The sequence below is a fragment of the Culex pipiens genome, chromosome 3 (assembly GCF_016801865.2).
Source record: "Culex pipiens pallens isolate TS chromosome 3, TS_CPP_V2, whole genome shotgun sequence".
NCBI lineage: Eukaryota > Metazoa > Arthropoda > Insecta > Diptera > Culicidae > Culex > Culex pipiens.
The window spans coordinates 24,688,605-24,703,060 of record NC_068939.1 but is presented as its reverse complement, the minus strand read 5'-3'; positions in this window follow the sequence as shown (position 1 = coordinate 24,703,060).

Below are 14,456 nucleotides of genomic sequence, written 5' to 3'. Positions count from 1 at the left end.
GATTACATTAATTTTGACGTATACTTATATTATTTTAACGTAGGATTACAATAATTTTGACGCAGGATTCAATTATAGTAACGTAGAGCTACAATAAATTTGACGTAGAATTTCAATTCTTTTAACGTAAGACTTAAATTAATTTGATTGAAACTATGATTGTGTAACGTAGGACAACGGTTGATTTGACGTAGAACTTCGATTATTTTAACGTAAGACTACATAGGGTTTGACGTAGAATTTCGACTAAAATAGTTTGACGAAGAACTTCAATAGTTTTGACGTAGGAAGTTGCGGCTTTTCAACGATTGAGGAAGGAAACGATTTTTTGGATTTCAGTAGCAGTTGATGCGTGAAAAAGGACAAGCTTACATGTGGAGCGTGGAAGGATTGATGACGTTTTATTGCGTGTTTAGACAGTCGTTGGCTGGTCAGGCACCAAGATAATGTCCCTGTAACATTAGTTGCAGGTGGTGAACAGAAAGCTGTTCACGGGTGAAATGTTTCCAGGTGGAATGTCCCTGTGATTAAACAGGTGGTGAACATGTAGTTGTTCACGGGTAAATGTCCCTGTAGTTGAACAGGTGGTGAACATGTAGTTGTTCACGGGTAAATGTCCCTGTAGTTGAACAGGTGGTGAACATGAAGTTGTTCACGGGTGCAATCTTTCCGGGTGAATGTCCCTGTAATTAAACAGGTGGTGAACATAAAGCTGTTCACGGGTTGAATGTCCCTGTTGTTGAACAGGTGGTGAACATGGAGTTGTTCACGGGTGCAATTTTTCCAGGTGAATGTCCCTGTAATTAAACAGGTGATGAACACAAGTTGTTCAAGGGTGAAATGTCCCTGTAGCTGAACAGATGGTAAACATGAAGTTGTTCACGGGTGCAATTTTTCCAGTTGGATGTCCCTGTAACTAAACAGGTCGTGAGCACAAGCAGTTCACGGGTGAAATGTCCCTGTAATTACACAGGTGGTGGACATGAAGGTGTTCACGGGTAAAATGTTCCTGTTAATGAAAAGGTTATAACATGAGGTTGTTGAAGCGTTAAATGTCCCTGTTGTGAAACAGGTGGTGAACAAATGGTTGTTCACGGGTAAAGTGTTCAGTTGTCTAGCTGTTCACGAATTGATTAGAACTGTCCCTATAGTTTGTATAGGTGGTGAACAAATGGTTGTTCACGGGTAAAGTGTTCAGTTGTCTAGCTGTTCACGAATTGATTAGAACTGTCCCTATAGTTTGTATAGGTGGTGAACAAATGGTTGTTCACGGGTAAAGTGTTCAGTTGTCTAGCTGTTCACGAATTGATGAGAACTGTCCCTATAGTTTGTATAGGTGGTGAACAAATGGTTGTTCACTGGTAAAGTGTTCAGTTGTCTAGCTGTTCACGAATTGATTAGAACTGTCCCTATAGTTTGTATAGGTGGTGAACAAATGGTTGTTCACGGGTGAAGTGTTCAGTTGTCTAGCTGTTCACGAATTGATTAGAACTGTCCCTATAGTTATTATAGGTGGTGAGCAAATGGATGTTCACGGGTAAAGTAAAAAAAAAAGTAAAAGTCGTCTAGCTGAAAAGGAACAGAAATTGAGTTGTTTGTAACCGATACGGAAGGTAATCAGATGTCTAGCTACAATCAAACTCAACTTGAATCGTCCCTGTGGTTGTCGTTACAGGTGGTGGACAAATATACTGTCCACGGGTGTCATAGTAAGTGTGGTTTCAGATGGTAGAGAACATATATGTTCTTAAATCAATTGTTCCGGATGTTACAAGTCGAGGAATAACTGACAGTGGCTGATGGTATCGATCATTGTTCCAGTGTTCTCTGTATGAAACAGCTTGAAATGCTCAATAGTGAAAAAGTAGCGGAATGTTTGTAAAATGATAACATAATTACGGGGCTTAGTTGGAATCGAATGCTCACTTTTTATCATTTGAAATAATACTGTGGAAAATGGTTTTGATTTTAGATTTGGAGCGGTTAATCTAATTTTATGCATAAGCATTAGGAAGATTTCAATGAGTCACATGTTTAGTAAAATATTCAGTTCCAACTGATGCCTAACTATAGCAACTGTGTTCAATGGGAAGTCAAAGAAGATCAAATTTAAGGATGTATTCAGCGTTTAAGTTGTTGGAGATTTTGTCACTTTATTTAAACATTGTTAGGAGGTTCTGAAAACACAATTTAAACAAAAGTCATTAATCAATACACTTTATAATGTTTGGAGAATAAGTAACATGATTTAGTTAATACTCCTCGGAATGTTAAAAAGAATGTGCCTATCCCTAACTTATGTGACTGGAGTAACATTGGGTGAGATCGCTTATCAGTTCTTTAGGGATAGTATCAGAAGGTTGCAAGGATCGGATGTTTAACATTTTAGGATGGCATGGTATTCAGTTGAATTAAGTAATATAGCTGTGATTGTAAAGTTAGTATATTTAAGGGACATCGATTCGTAAAAACTTACGCTATTCAGCCATGTTTAGCCATGTTGGGAACAGTTGTATGATTCGTTAACCCTGTTTTTGTACATGTCTTTTGTTGTATTAGGAAAGTTACATTTTAAAGAACGTATATGTAGATGTTTGGGGTTTTAGATAATGGTTAGTTCAAATATTTAACATAAGTATTAAAATAACCAGTTCATTACTAGGATTAAACGTAACCGATACAGAAATTGTGGATGGTCTGGTGAAATAAACCCTGGCAATGTGTTATTTGAAATCTAGTCAAATTTAGGAAATAAAGAGATAAGCTCCTGAACTTGTGTTGATACAAAAAAGTAAATAAATCTAGAGTAAATTTTTAAAACAACCTATAAGTCATGGGTTTCCTATTTAGATAGGACCTTTTGTAAATTTAGTCGAGAAATATTGTTTTGCCATTTGATCGTTTATTAAATATTATAATTCTATATCACGTGTGTAATTAAAATTTCTATTTAGTTGAAGAAGATGATCACGCGTAGTTATGGTTTAAATGCGTGAAACATTTTAATTTGTTTGTAGTTGAACCAAAATACAATACGTATGAATAATGTCAATGTCATACTGGAAAATTGTGGAACAGAGTCAGAAACATAGGTGGGGTAGAAGGATTGAGTGCATAATGGGCATTAGATATTACGAAGATAGAACTGCGACGAATTGATATTAAAACAACAATGATTTGTCTATGTTGCAGTCAAAACATGTTGAATGATTTACTGGTAGAATTTTGTAATCGCTAGAGTAGATTATAAGACGGATTTTTAGATGTGCTTTGCAACAAAGATAGTTGTCTTAGAATTGGAAAAGCATAAACCGGATTCGGTAACAAATTTAGCATATAGGATTGTTTTGTTATTTAGTTGAACTTTTATTTCTATTATTATTTGTTGAAATGTGTAGATCGTTCTTTTCAAGTAGATATAACAAAGGAATATTTAAGAATCATGTACCAGTTGACAGAAAGTGTAAAGCTTAGAATACAAATATTGCATTGGAAATCATACTCAAAGCCTTCGTTGTTATCTATGTTTGATTTTATTATTTGAGATGTTCTTGTTCTAGAATGAATCAGATAATGTTTTGAGTGCGGGATCAAACAACGTTGACAAATAATTAGTAAGCGTCACGTTTCTTGTCACAATAGGATAAATTCAGAAAAAACCGGAAATGAAGCAAGATAGCAAGTTTAAATTATCTTTGAAAAGTTGTAAGGAAATCCTCATATGTTTGGCAGGTTAGGCACTAGCTCCTGAATCTATCCAATTTGCTGATATTCGCTGTGTAAGCAAATTATTTTGCAACATTTATAGAAACTTGTTTGATTGATCGCCAAAGTGCTGATATGACAACATTAGAGGCAAGAGGGATTTAGATGCTGGTAATATTCAAGATAATTTAAAAAAAACGGAGAGAGGAAGTAGTGTTATTGGAGCTCAATTGAAGTATTTGGAATATGTGCAGAGTAATTCAAATGTAGTAGCTAAAAATATGCATCACAAGTATTTAACTCGATAAACTGCTAATATCTCAGACATTTGAGAAGGAACTTTTAACATAACGAATAAGAGTCTATTTTATCTAGTCTTGTTTTGAAAAACATCGATGTAGAGTACAGTTCACTTTAAACGTTAACAATGAGCAAATGAACAAACTACGTTTGAATGTATGGTTTCTACGAATATGAATAAGTGTAGTTGTATTGAGGTGCGCTTTTATGAGTACCAGAAACTTCATTAAGCTTTATGGTCAAATAAAACCAAGGGGGGATTGTAGGGTCTGACCCCTCCGAGTGTGCTGCCCTTTGGCACAAGTTGTGGGAGAGTAGTTATGTGAGAGAGTGAAAGGACTCGAGATAGTTAGTCTTATGCGGACAGTGGATAGGAGTGGATGCAGCGACGAGCTGCCACAAGACGCGAGTGGTTCCGGGTGAACCGGATGTGTGTTCCGGGATGGCCAGCGTACGGACTTCGGTCAGAGGGCGGACGGGTGGACGATCGGCAGCGATTACGAGCTGCGTCCGTTACGCTAGCACCCCACACAAACATTTTTCAAACTTTATGTCGCCTCTCTTTCTTTAAAATTGTTCCAACAAATCAGGAGGGCAAATTAGTTTTCTTCAAACACACACTAAAATTTTAATGAAAATAGAAGTCTGATCAACGGAAATAATTTAAAATTAAAATGCATTTTGTCTGCATTGATAATCATACTTAGCTTGTTTAGAGTGTTTTTTATTTTTTTTTATTTTGTTTTTTTTTTTTAATGAAATTTCGATGAACCGCAGCGTAAAAACTTTGTAAACCTTCGGTCACCAAGTTTCGAGTAGGAATCTTGCAATCGAGAACGCCAAGGCAATGCTGTTGAGCGAACAATCTGATCTGCTCTGATGAAAAAACACAGGAATTTTATTTTTACAAAAAAATTCCAATCTGTCTGGTAAAACCTTCGCACATTGCTCTGGAACTGTTCTGTGAGTAAATTAAATTCAATAAACTTTCTGCTTGGCTTGTGGCAAGTTTCCGTTTTCATGCACGTTTTGCAGATCCCGTCCAGCTCTCCGGACCGGGCTGGGAAAGGACGTCAAAGTCGTCGTCGTCGTTGGCAAAACAAACAGCAGTGCTCTGTGATGGTGCCACAACCAAAGCGATGCCAAGGGGGTGACGATTGACATTTTTCTCTCTTTTGTTGTCATTTTGCTCGCCTTTTTCGGTTGGCCGTGTGTGTGTGTGCCGCCACTCTTTGCAGCGGATAAAACGAACCGAAATTGCCCCAGGTTGTGGGCTGTGGGAGATGGGTCAGGGCAAATCAGTTTAATATGAAATTGATTTTCTGTAAAGTTATTCCTGCGTGGCTTCGGTGACTGGAAGGGTAAATATTTTTCTTGGTTCGATTGATGACATTATCGAAAAGGGTTCTTTATTATTGGTTATCTTTTTGTTTGCAGCCAATTTTCCACTTAAATTCAATAACGGAAAGTTTCTCAAAATTTTATAAACTCAAATTTGCACTCACGAAAGTTCACGACGCACTCTTGCACGTAATTTATATTACATTGCAACACATCCCTCTCATAAATGGGACTTTTACCTGAGTTCACACATTCCACCACTCATACCTTGCACAGCACAAGCACGTGTAATGAGTTCGCAATTTTGCCAAGCAATTCAGGTATTTTCACTTTATGCACAATATTAGATCCATTTAGCTGGCGCTTGTTTCGGAGCGCAATAATTCGCAATAATACAATACACCTGGTTTCCCATTCATCATCATCGTCATCATTCCTCCTGAAGGTGCTCAATGAGGCACCATTTTGTTCGAGCGAGAAGGAGTCACACTCGTTACAGACCACTTCATTCCCCCTTCCCCACCTCAGCTCGTCGCATTCCATAAAATTTAACCTCGTTTTAGATCTCAGGAGTGTGGGGAGGTAAAGTATGGGAAAAGTACTTCCATTAAAACTCATTTGTTTTCGAATTTCCACTTGGCAGTAAGGATGATGGCAGAGCTGTTTTGAGCTTCCTTTTTATTTGTAGTTGAGACATTTCATAAATGTGTATTATGAGTGAAATTTTGCTTTGCAATTATATTTTCATTTTAACTATATAGACTGCCCAGAAAATAGTAACTGTTCCACCAGGATTTCACACAATTGAGTGAAACTATACTTATTTTAAGTAATACTTTCAAAATTTGTGTATTTCAACTAGCATAATTTACACAAAGTAATTTATTCAGTAGGAAGCTTTAAAAAAATATAACTGATTCAAAATTATTTAGTTTATAATTGAAAATAATATACAAATCAAATGAGACAATAAAGATTTTCTGGAAAGTATTTCAATGTATAAATGTATAACCATTTAACTGTTTATCTGGTAAAACAATTTCAATGTTAATACTGGGAAATAATCTAAAAATATATACTACTACTATACTATATACTACTAAATATACCAAAATTTTTAAATTTGTAACATGGTTAACAAACGAAACAAAAAAAAAACAATTTGTCCTAGCCTAATATACAATATGGTATCGAACGAAGGAACAAAATTTGAATGCATTTTCACTTTATTTTTATTTTTTGTAAATTACTAAAAATTTTCACAAAATATCACGTTTTTATAAATGCTCAAATTTCTATAGTTAAGCATACAAAATGTATAAAAATGTATGAAGCATGCACAATTTTGCTTTGTTTGATACCCACATTTTTAGAAAATTTGAGTATTTTAGAAAAAAATATCATATTTTCGATAAAATTATCAAATTTTCAAATAAGCAATGTCGGTTTCAAAATGCAATTTTGCAAATTTAAATATTTTTAAAAAAATACGGTCCTTTGTGATTTTTTTTTATTTTCAAAAAAAAAAACAAAAGGTGAAAAATCAAGCAAAATTTAGCTTTGTTTGATACCTAACATCATGATTCGAAATCCGGACACTTAGTAGCATATTTTTTTGTTTTTGTAATAGTTGGCAAAAATTCATATGATTTGTTGGAAATGTAGAGTAGAAATAGTCCGTTTTAAGAGAATGCATGCAAAAGACGTCTTTTATAACCATTTTTCATCAGAATTTCAAAATTAAAATGACTTGTTGTGCTTCGAAAACCGGACACTGATAAAAGCTGATTTGAAATCTGGATAATTTTGATTTGATTCCGGACACTTGATTTTGCTTATGAATCGCACAAATTTGGACTGAATGTTAGTGAATGGCATTCTTTAGGTCTCAAATAAGCTATTAACATCAAAGCAATCGATATTTTATATAAATATTTGCTAGAATTTAAGGAAATCAAAACCATGAATTTCTGCTTAGCCGTCCCGGTGCTTCGGACGCCTTTGAAATATTTCAGTGAAATGTTTATCATTTTTGGTAAACTTATAATTTTATTTTATTGTTTTGACATTAACTACAGCGTTCAAACAAACTTTAAATGATAGTTGATGTTAGAATTCATCAAATAACACAGTTTTGACATTCATATTGCGAACTTATATCCAAATAGTTGATAAAACAAGATGTGGTGTCCGGGTTTCGAAGCGTCCGGGAATTCGAATCATGACGTTATACAGTCCAGAATCGATTATCCGAAGGCCTCGGAAAAAAATTCACTTCGGATAATGGGTAATTCTCCGCCAACTCACACAGCAGTTGCCCCGACCCCTCTTCGATTTGCGTGAAACTTTGTCCTAAGGGGTAACTTTTGTCCCTGATCACGAATCCGAGGTCCGTTTTTTGATATCTCGTGACGGAGGGGCGGTACGACCCCTTCCATTTTTGAACATGCGAAAAAAGAGGTGTTTTTCAATAATTTGCAGCCTGAAACGGTGATGAGATAGAAATTTGGTGTCAAAGGGACTTTTATGTAAAATTAGACGCCCGATTTGATGGCGTACTCAGAATTCCGAAAAAACGTATTTTTCATCGAAAAAAACACTAAAAAAGTTTTAAAAATTCTCCCATTTTTCGTTACTCGACTGTAAAAAATTTTGGAACATGTCATTTTATGGGAAATTTAATGTACTTTTCGAATCTACATTGTCCCAGAAGGGTCATTTTTTCATTTAGAACAAAATTTTTCATTTTAAAATTTCGTGTTTTTTCTAACTTTGCAGGGTTATTTTTTAGAGTGTAACAATGTTCTACAAAGTTGTAGAACAGACAATTACAAAAATTTTGATATATAGACATAAGGGGTTTGCTTATAAACATCACGAGTTATCGCGATTTTACGAAAAAAAGTTTTGAAAAAGTTGGTCGTCATCGATCATGGCCGTTCATGGTCACCCGCGACAGACACGGACGACGAAACAAAGAGAAACGCAAAAAGTAACTTTTTCAAAACTTTTTTTCGTAAAATCGCGATAACTCGTGATGTTTATAAGCAAACCCCTTATGTCTATATATCAAAATTTTTGTAATTGTCTGCTCTACAACTTTGTAGAACATTGTTACACTCTAAAAAATAACCCTGCAAAGTTAGAAAAAACACGAAATTTTAAAATGAAAAATTTTGTTCTAAATGAAAAAATGACCCTTCTGGGACAATGTAGATTCGAAAAGTACATTAAATTTCCCATAAAATGACATGTTCCAAAATTTTTTACAGTCGAGTAACGGAAAATGGGAGAATTTTTTAAACTTTTTTAGTGTTTTTTTCGATGAAAAATACGTTTTTTCGGAATTCTGAGTACGCCATCAAATCGGGCGTCTAATTTTACATAAAAGTCCCTTTGACACCAAATTTCTATCTCATCACCGTTTCAGGCTGCAAATTATTGAAAAACACCTCTTTTTTCGCATGTTCAAAAATGGAAGGGGTCGTACAGCCCCTCCGTCACGAGATATCAAAAAACGGACCTCGGATTCGTGATCAGGGACAAAAGTTACCCCTTAGGACAAAGTTTCACGCAAATCGAAGAGGGGTCGGGGCAACTTTTCCCGATTTCGTGTGAGTTGGTAGAGAATTACCCTAATCGAATCACGAAAAAAAATTTTCGTTGTCCACTTTTTGATTGTCGAGTTTAAATATGGCCCAAAAACTACTCTAAAAAGACTTAAAAATTTTAAATTCAAAATGGCGACCAAAATGGCGGTGATAAAATAAATGATTGATAAATTCCTTTTTTTTTCAATTTAAATGGCAATAAAATATTCAAATTTGACTAAAATGAGGTCGCAGAACTCAAATTTGATGTTAAAAGTAAAGAAATAAAATAAATAAAAAAACATGCAAACACATTTTTTGGTTATCATTCGATTATCCGAAGTCCCATACAAATCTTCGGATAATCGAAGTTACGATAATCGAAACTTCGGATAATCGAGGCTCCGGATGATCAATTCTGGACTGTTTTACAAATTATGAAAATTTTAATACTTTCGAAAATATATAACGATAACCATAATCGTTTTCGTTAGACGATAATATCATCAAAATAATTTTATCGATTAACGACCTTGTAGTGAATCTTTCTCAAAAAGTGACTCAAGTATTTTTTGATTGATTATGATAAAAATATGAGAAAGTTGTTTTGCGATTTTTATTTTATTTTTTCATAAATTTGGGCCATGAATATTGTGGCACAAAAGATGCCAAAAATTTAGAATATCAATAAATGCGAATTTTGGGAATTAAATTGAAAGAATGAGTAATTTTAATTCGAATAGCCCTAATAAATTCTAACCATTTGTTCTGAAAAAAAAAAACAAATCGATCTGAAACTTCCCGAGACCCAGATTTTGAAGTATTTACATACTATTTCTGCTAGGACAACTGAGCAATTCTCCGAGGAAATCAGAAATGGATTTCATTTGTATTTTTGATTTGGCTAAAACATTGTCTGGGACTACCCTATGACCGAAGAAGCTACTTGGTCTAATTTTTATATACTAACTTATACTTTAATTTTTTATACTAACTTTGTAACACTATAAATAATTTTCCCAAAAAAGTTGTTTTAAGATTTTAATTTTTTTTATGTGTTAAGGGGACCAAAATAGGCATGGAGAAACATTTGAAAGAAATTTTCCCAGTTAAAGATGGCAAATTTCCAATAAATATGCGTTCACTGCTTTTTAAAATAATGGTAAAATCCAAAATTCATTAATTCTGTAAACTAATTTCAATACCATGATGATTTTAAAAATTCTACCTTCAGTATAAAACCCGCTCAAAACTTCCTACAGTTCACCGCGAAAGCCTCCTCCTGAACTCCTTCCTGATGATGATGGGGAAAGAGCAAAAAGGCAAAAGTGGAAAAGTTCAAGTGGATTTACCATTTACAGGCTCTTTATTTCGCTACTTTGTCGACGGTGACTGCTCTGCTCTGCTGCCCTCCTCGGGGCCAGAGTCAAAGTCATTTGATTGTCACATTTAAATCAAATCAAAGCCCCTCTTGTTTGTGGCGGGGCGAGGCTGATGGAGACACTCCCCGCTGATGACGTCTAAGTTGCTGGGTGCTCTTTTGTGCGCGGATGGAAAATTGAGAGTGGGGGTGGGGTGAGGATTTTCCTCCCCGTTAATTTTCCATTGTGCCAAAGAGGAGCAGCCGGGCAAAGTGCATACTTCAATTGATTTAAATTTTAATCCGATTGAAGTTGAGTCTGAATAGATTTCCGATCGAACCTGCATTGCTGTAAGTAACGGGGACCTTTCTGTGCGGTACAAAGTTGTTCGAAATGGAACATTTCAATGCAGGTGGGTAGGAAAGTTTCCCCTTAACCCGTACTATATATGACAGCTCATGCAATAAGCTCACTTATCCGCCGGGAGGATTTGGAAAATCAAACATTCCACCTTTTGCCGGGACGGCGACGACGATGGTGATATATTGGAGAAAATCGTTTTTCCTCACGGCCCCACCTTGCTGCCCCCTTCTGGAGAGAAACTTTTCACTGCAACCCTGGGATTGAATTTTCCAGTAGCAGCAGCCCCAAACAACTTGAATTGAATTCACTCAAACACACTATACACATTATTGGAAATTTAATAATGTTTTTATACATAAGGAGAGAAATCGAATATATTGAAGTGAATTGAGTTTTCTTTTCACTCCCCCTCCCTCTTCTCGCAGTCGCGCGGGAGCACCAGAAGGATGATTTTTCTCTAGGAAAATTTCCTTCAACTTGGGACGGATTTCTCGCTGCTTTTCATGGCGTTCGAAAAGGAAAAAGAAGGAAATATTGACTGAGGTTAAATAAAAATTCAAAATTGAGTGAAATGAATCGTTATTCGGTGCGGTTTTCTCCAGCGGGATCGTCTCGAGATGAGAGTAGATGACGATAAGAAGGTGGGAAATTTTAATAAAATAAAGATTTTTCCTGTGGCTGCGGTGATAATCGGGAAGGAGGGTCGCATTTTTATTAGGTATACGCTTATTTGATTTCCGTTTGATTTGCGGCTTGCCTTGCGGGGGAGGATTATCGTGAGGGAGCGTAAAGTCCCTTGGAGGAGGTTTGTTTTTCGTGGCAATCAAAATGTTATTAAAAATGTCGCCCAAAAGATGACTAAATAGATGCTTATAGGAAAAAATTATTGGCATTTTAATCATAATTAGAAAATATTTAACATTGCCAGAGTACCGAATAAAAAATATATTTTCTTATTTAATGTAAAATACGATACATATTTGTAATTTTAAACAGAGTAAGGTAAAACTTTGATAACAAAAAGATCAATCTGTGATAGTAACGCATGAATTTGAGAAATTGAAAGTTACATTCAACTAGGTGCAATTTTTTATATTTATAGTTTTTGTCACCAGACCATCACCTGATATTCAGAGTTGCAATCAACTGAAATAGCAACAACAAAAATACAAATTTGAAGGTGAATTTTCAATTTCGTACAGCACCAAAGCGAATGAGTGACAAATGTACAAAACATCAAAAAATTCATAAAATAATTATATAATAAAATTTCATGTTTGTCCCAGATTATCAGATAAAGTGTGTTTATTTAATTTAACAACAGTTTTTTTTATTGAAAGTTTTAAGTTTTAAGAACAACTTTTTTTACTGATTAATAAAAGACTAGGAATAGGGAGGGACACTAATTTTGAAATTAGTCGATAGCTCTTAGAAAATATAATAAAATTGAATCAATCATATAATTATTTCTGAAATTGATTTCATGCAATTAAATTTCTAATATTTTTTATGAATTTTGGTTAAACTTGCCATGTTATCTGAAAATTTTATAAATTTGTAAGAAATATTTCCCATATTGTTTTGGTCACCGAGAAATGATGCTAATTTAATTTTGATCGGACTATTTCGGTGAAAACTGACACAAATTTTAGAAGAAAAATGATGAAATTTTAGGTGGATAGGTCGACTAGGAATCATAGAAGAAAATATAAAGGACGGAAAACTAAGTCAGCGAAGGGCCATTTGAGGAAGTATGTGTGTCTTTTAGCCTTCTAATTTGGCTCTGTACAAGTACTTATTTTTCCGTCCTTTATATCTTCTTCTATGACTCCTAGTCGACCTAAAAACTAAACTATTGGCACTACGCCCCCCGGGGCATGGCCTTCCTCTAACGTGGGATTTCTGCTCCAGCGCCTCTGACGAGACAGGAGAAACCGGGACCGACGTTTTACTTCACCATCCGATAGAAGCTCAGTGGATAAGGCGGGAATCGAACCCGCGTCTCATAGCATCATCGGGATCGGCAGCCGAAGCCGCTACCCCTGCGCCACGAGACCCACCAACCTAAAATTTCATCATCTTTCTTCCAAAATTTGTGTCAGTTTTCACCGAAATAGTCCGATCAAAATTAAATTAGCAGTAAGAAATATTTATAATTCAAAAATATTTTTGAGGATCGAACAATTTTTGAAAGATTTTATTTTTAAAGCTTTAAAAACATTGACTCTTTTAAAAATTTGTAACTAAACAAAAAACGTTCATACTTTTCTTTGAATGCCTTTTAATGACCCCAATTGACAAATCTAAGCAATGCTACACTTTTTTGCAAATTTTTAATGTGATTTTCGAAATGAAATATTTCATTTTATAAAGATTCAATAATTGCAATAAAATTAAATCTCGTTTTATTATCGCCGAAAATGCTCATAAAATCTGCCGCTGAGTTATGAATTTTTGATAAACAATGATTTTTGGAAAAAATCGAAATTTCATGCACAAACAAATTTAAATTCATTTTGCCTTCCTCACTGAGGTAAGGCTATAATCCTGCTCTAAAAATGAACTTTTTATTAAAAGCTCGGAGACCCACCTTCATGTATACATATCGACTCAGAATCGAAAACTGAACAAATGTCTGTGTGTGTGTATGTGTGTGTGTATGTATGTATGTGACCAAAATTCTCACTGAGTTTTCTCAGCACTGGCTGAACCGATTTTGACCAAACCAGTTGCAATCGACTTGGTATAGGGTCCCATACATCGCTATTGAATTGTTTGAAGTTTCGATAACTAGTTCAAAAGTTATGTATAAAAATGTGTTTTCACATATATCCGGATCTCATTTATATGCATGTAAACGATGTCCGGATCCATCATCCGACCCATCGTTGGTTAGGTAATTGAGAGACCTTTCCAACGAGTCCACAACATTGAAGATCTGGCAACCCTGTCTCGAGTTATGACCACTTAAGTGATATTTATGTACATTTTTGAAGCCGGATCTCACTTAAATGTATGTAAATTATGTTCGGATCCATCATCCGACCCATCGTTGGTTAGGTAATCGAGAGACCTTTCTAACTAGTCCACAACATTGAAGATCTGGCAACCCTGTCTCGAGTTATGACCACTTAAGTGATATTTATGTACTTTTTTGAAGCTGGATCTCACTTAAATGCATGTAAACGATGTTAGGATCCATCATCCGACCCATCGTTGGTAAGGTAATCAAAAGACCTTTCCAACGAGTCCACATAATTGAAAATCTGGCAACCCTGTCTCGAGTTATGACCACTTAAGTGATATTTATGTACTTTTTTGAAGCCGGATCTCACTTAAATGCATGTAAACGATGTCCGGATCCATCATCCGACCCATCATTGATTAGGTAATCGAGAGACCTTTCCAAAGAGTCCACAACATTGAAGATCTGGCAACCCTGCCTCGAGTTATGACCACTTAAGTGATATTTATGTACTTTTTTGAAGCCGGATCTTACTTAAATGTATGTAAACGATGTCCGGATCCATCATCCGACCCATCGTTGGTTAGGTAATCAAGAGACCTTTCCAACGAGTCCACAACATCGAAGATCTGGCAACCCTGTCTCGAGTTATGACCACTTAATAAAAAAATATCTGAAATATGTGTAAAAAGTGAGGAAGGCATCAACCACATAGGTGGATTAAGTTAGTTTTTTTTCTAAGTCTGGTAAAATTTTCACAAAATTTGATGATGGGTTCCTTATAAATAAATAAATGTGTACACAAATATCTTTCCAGTTGTTTGACAAGAA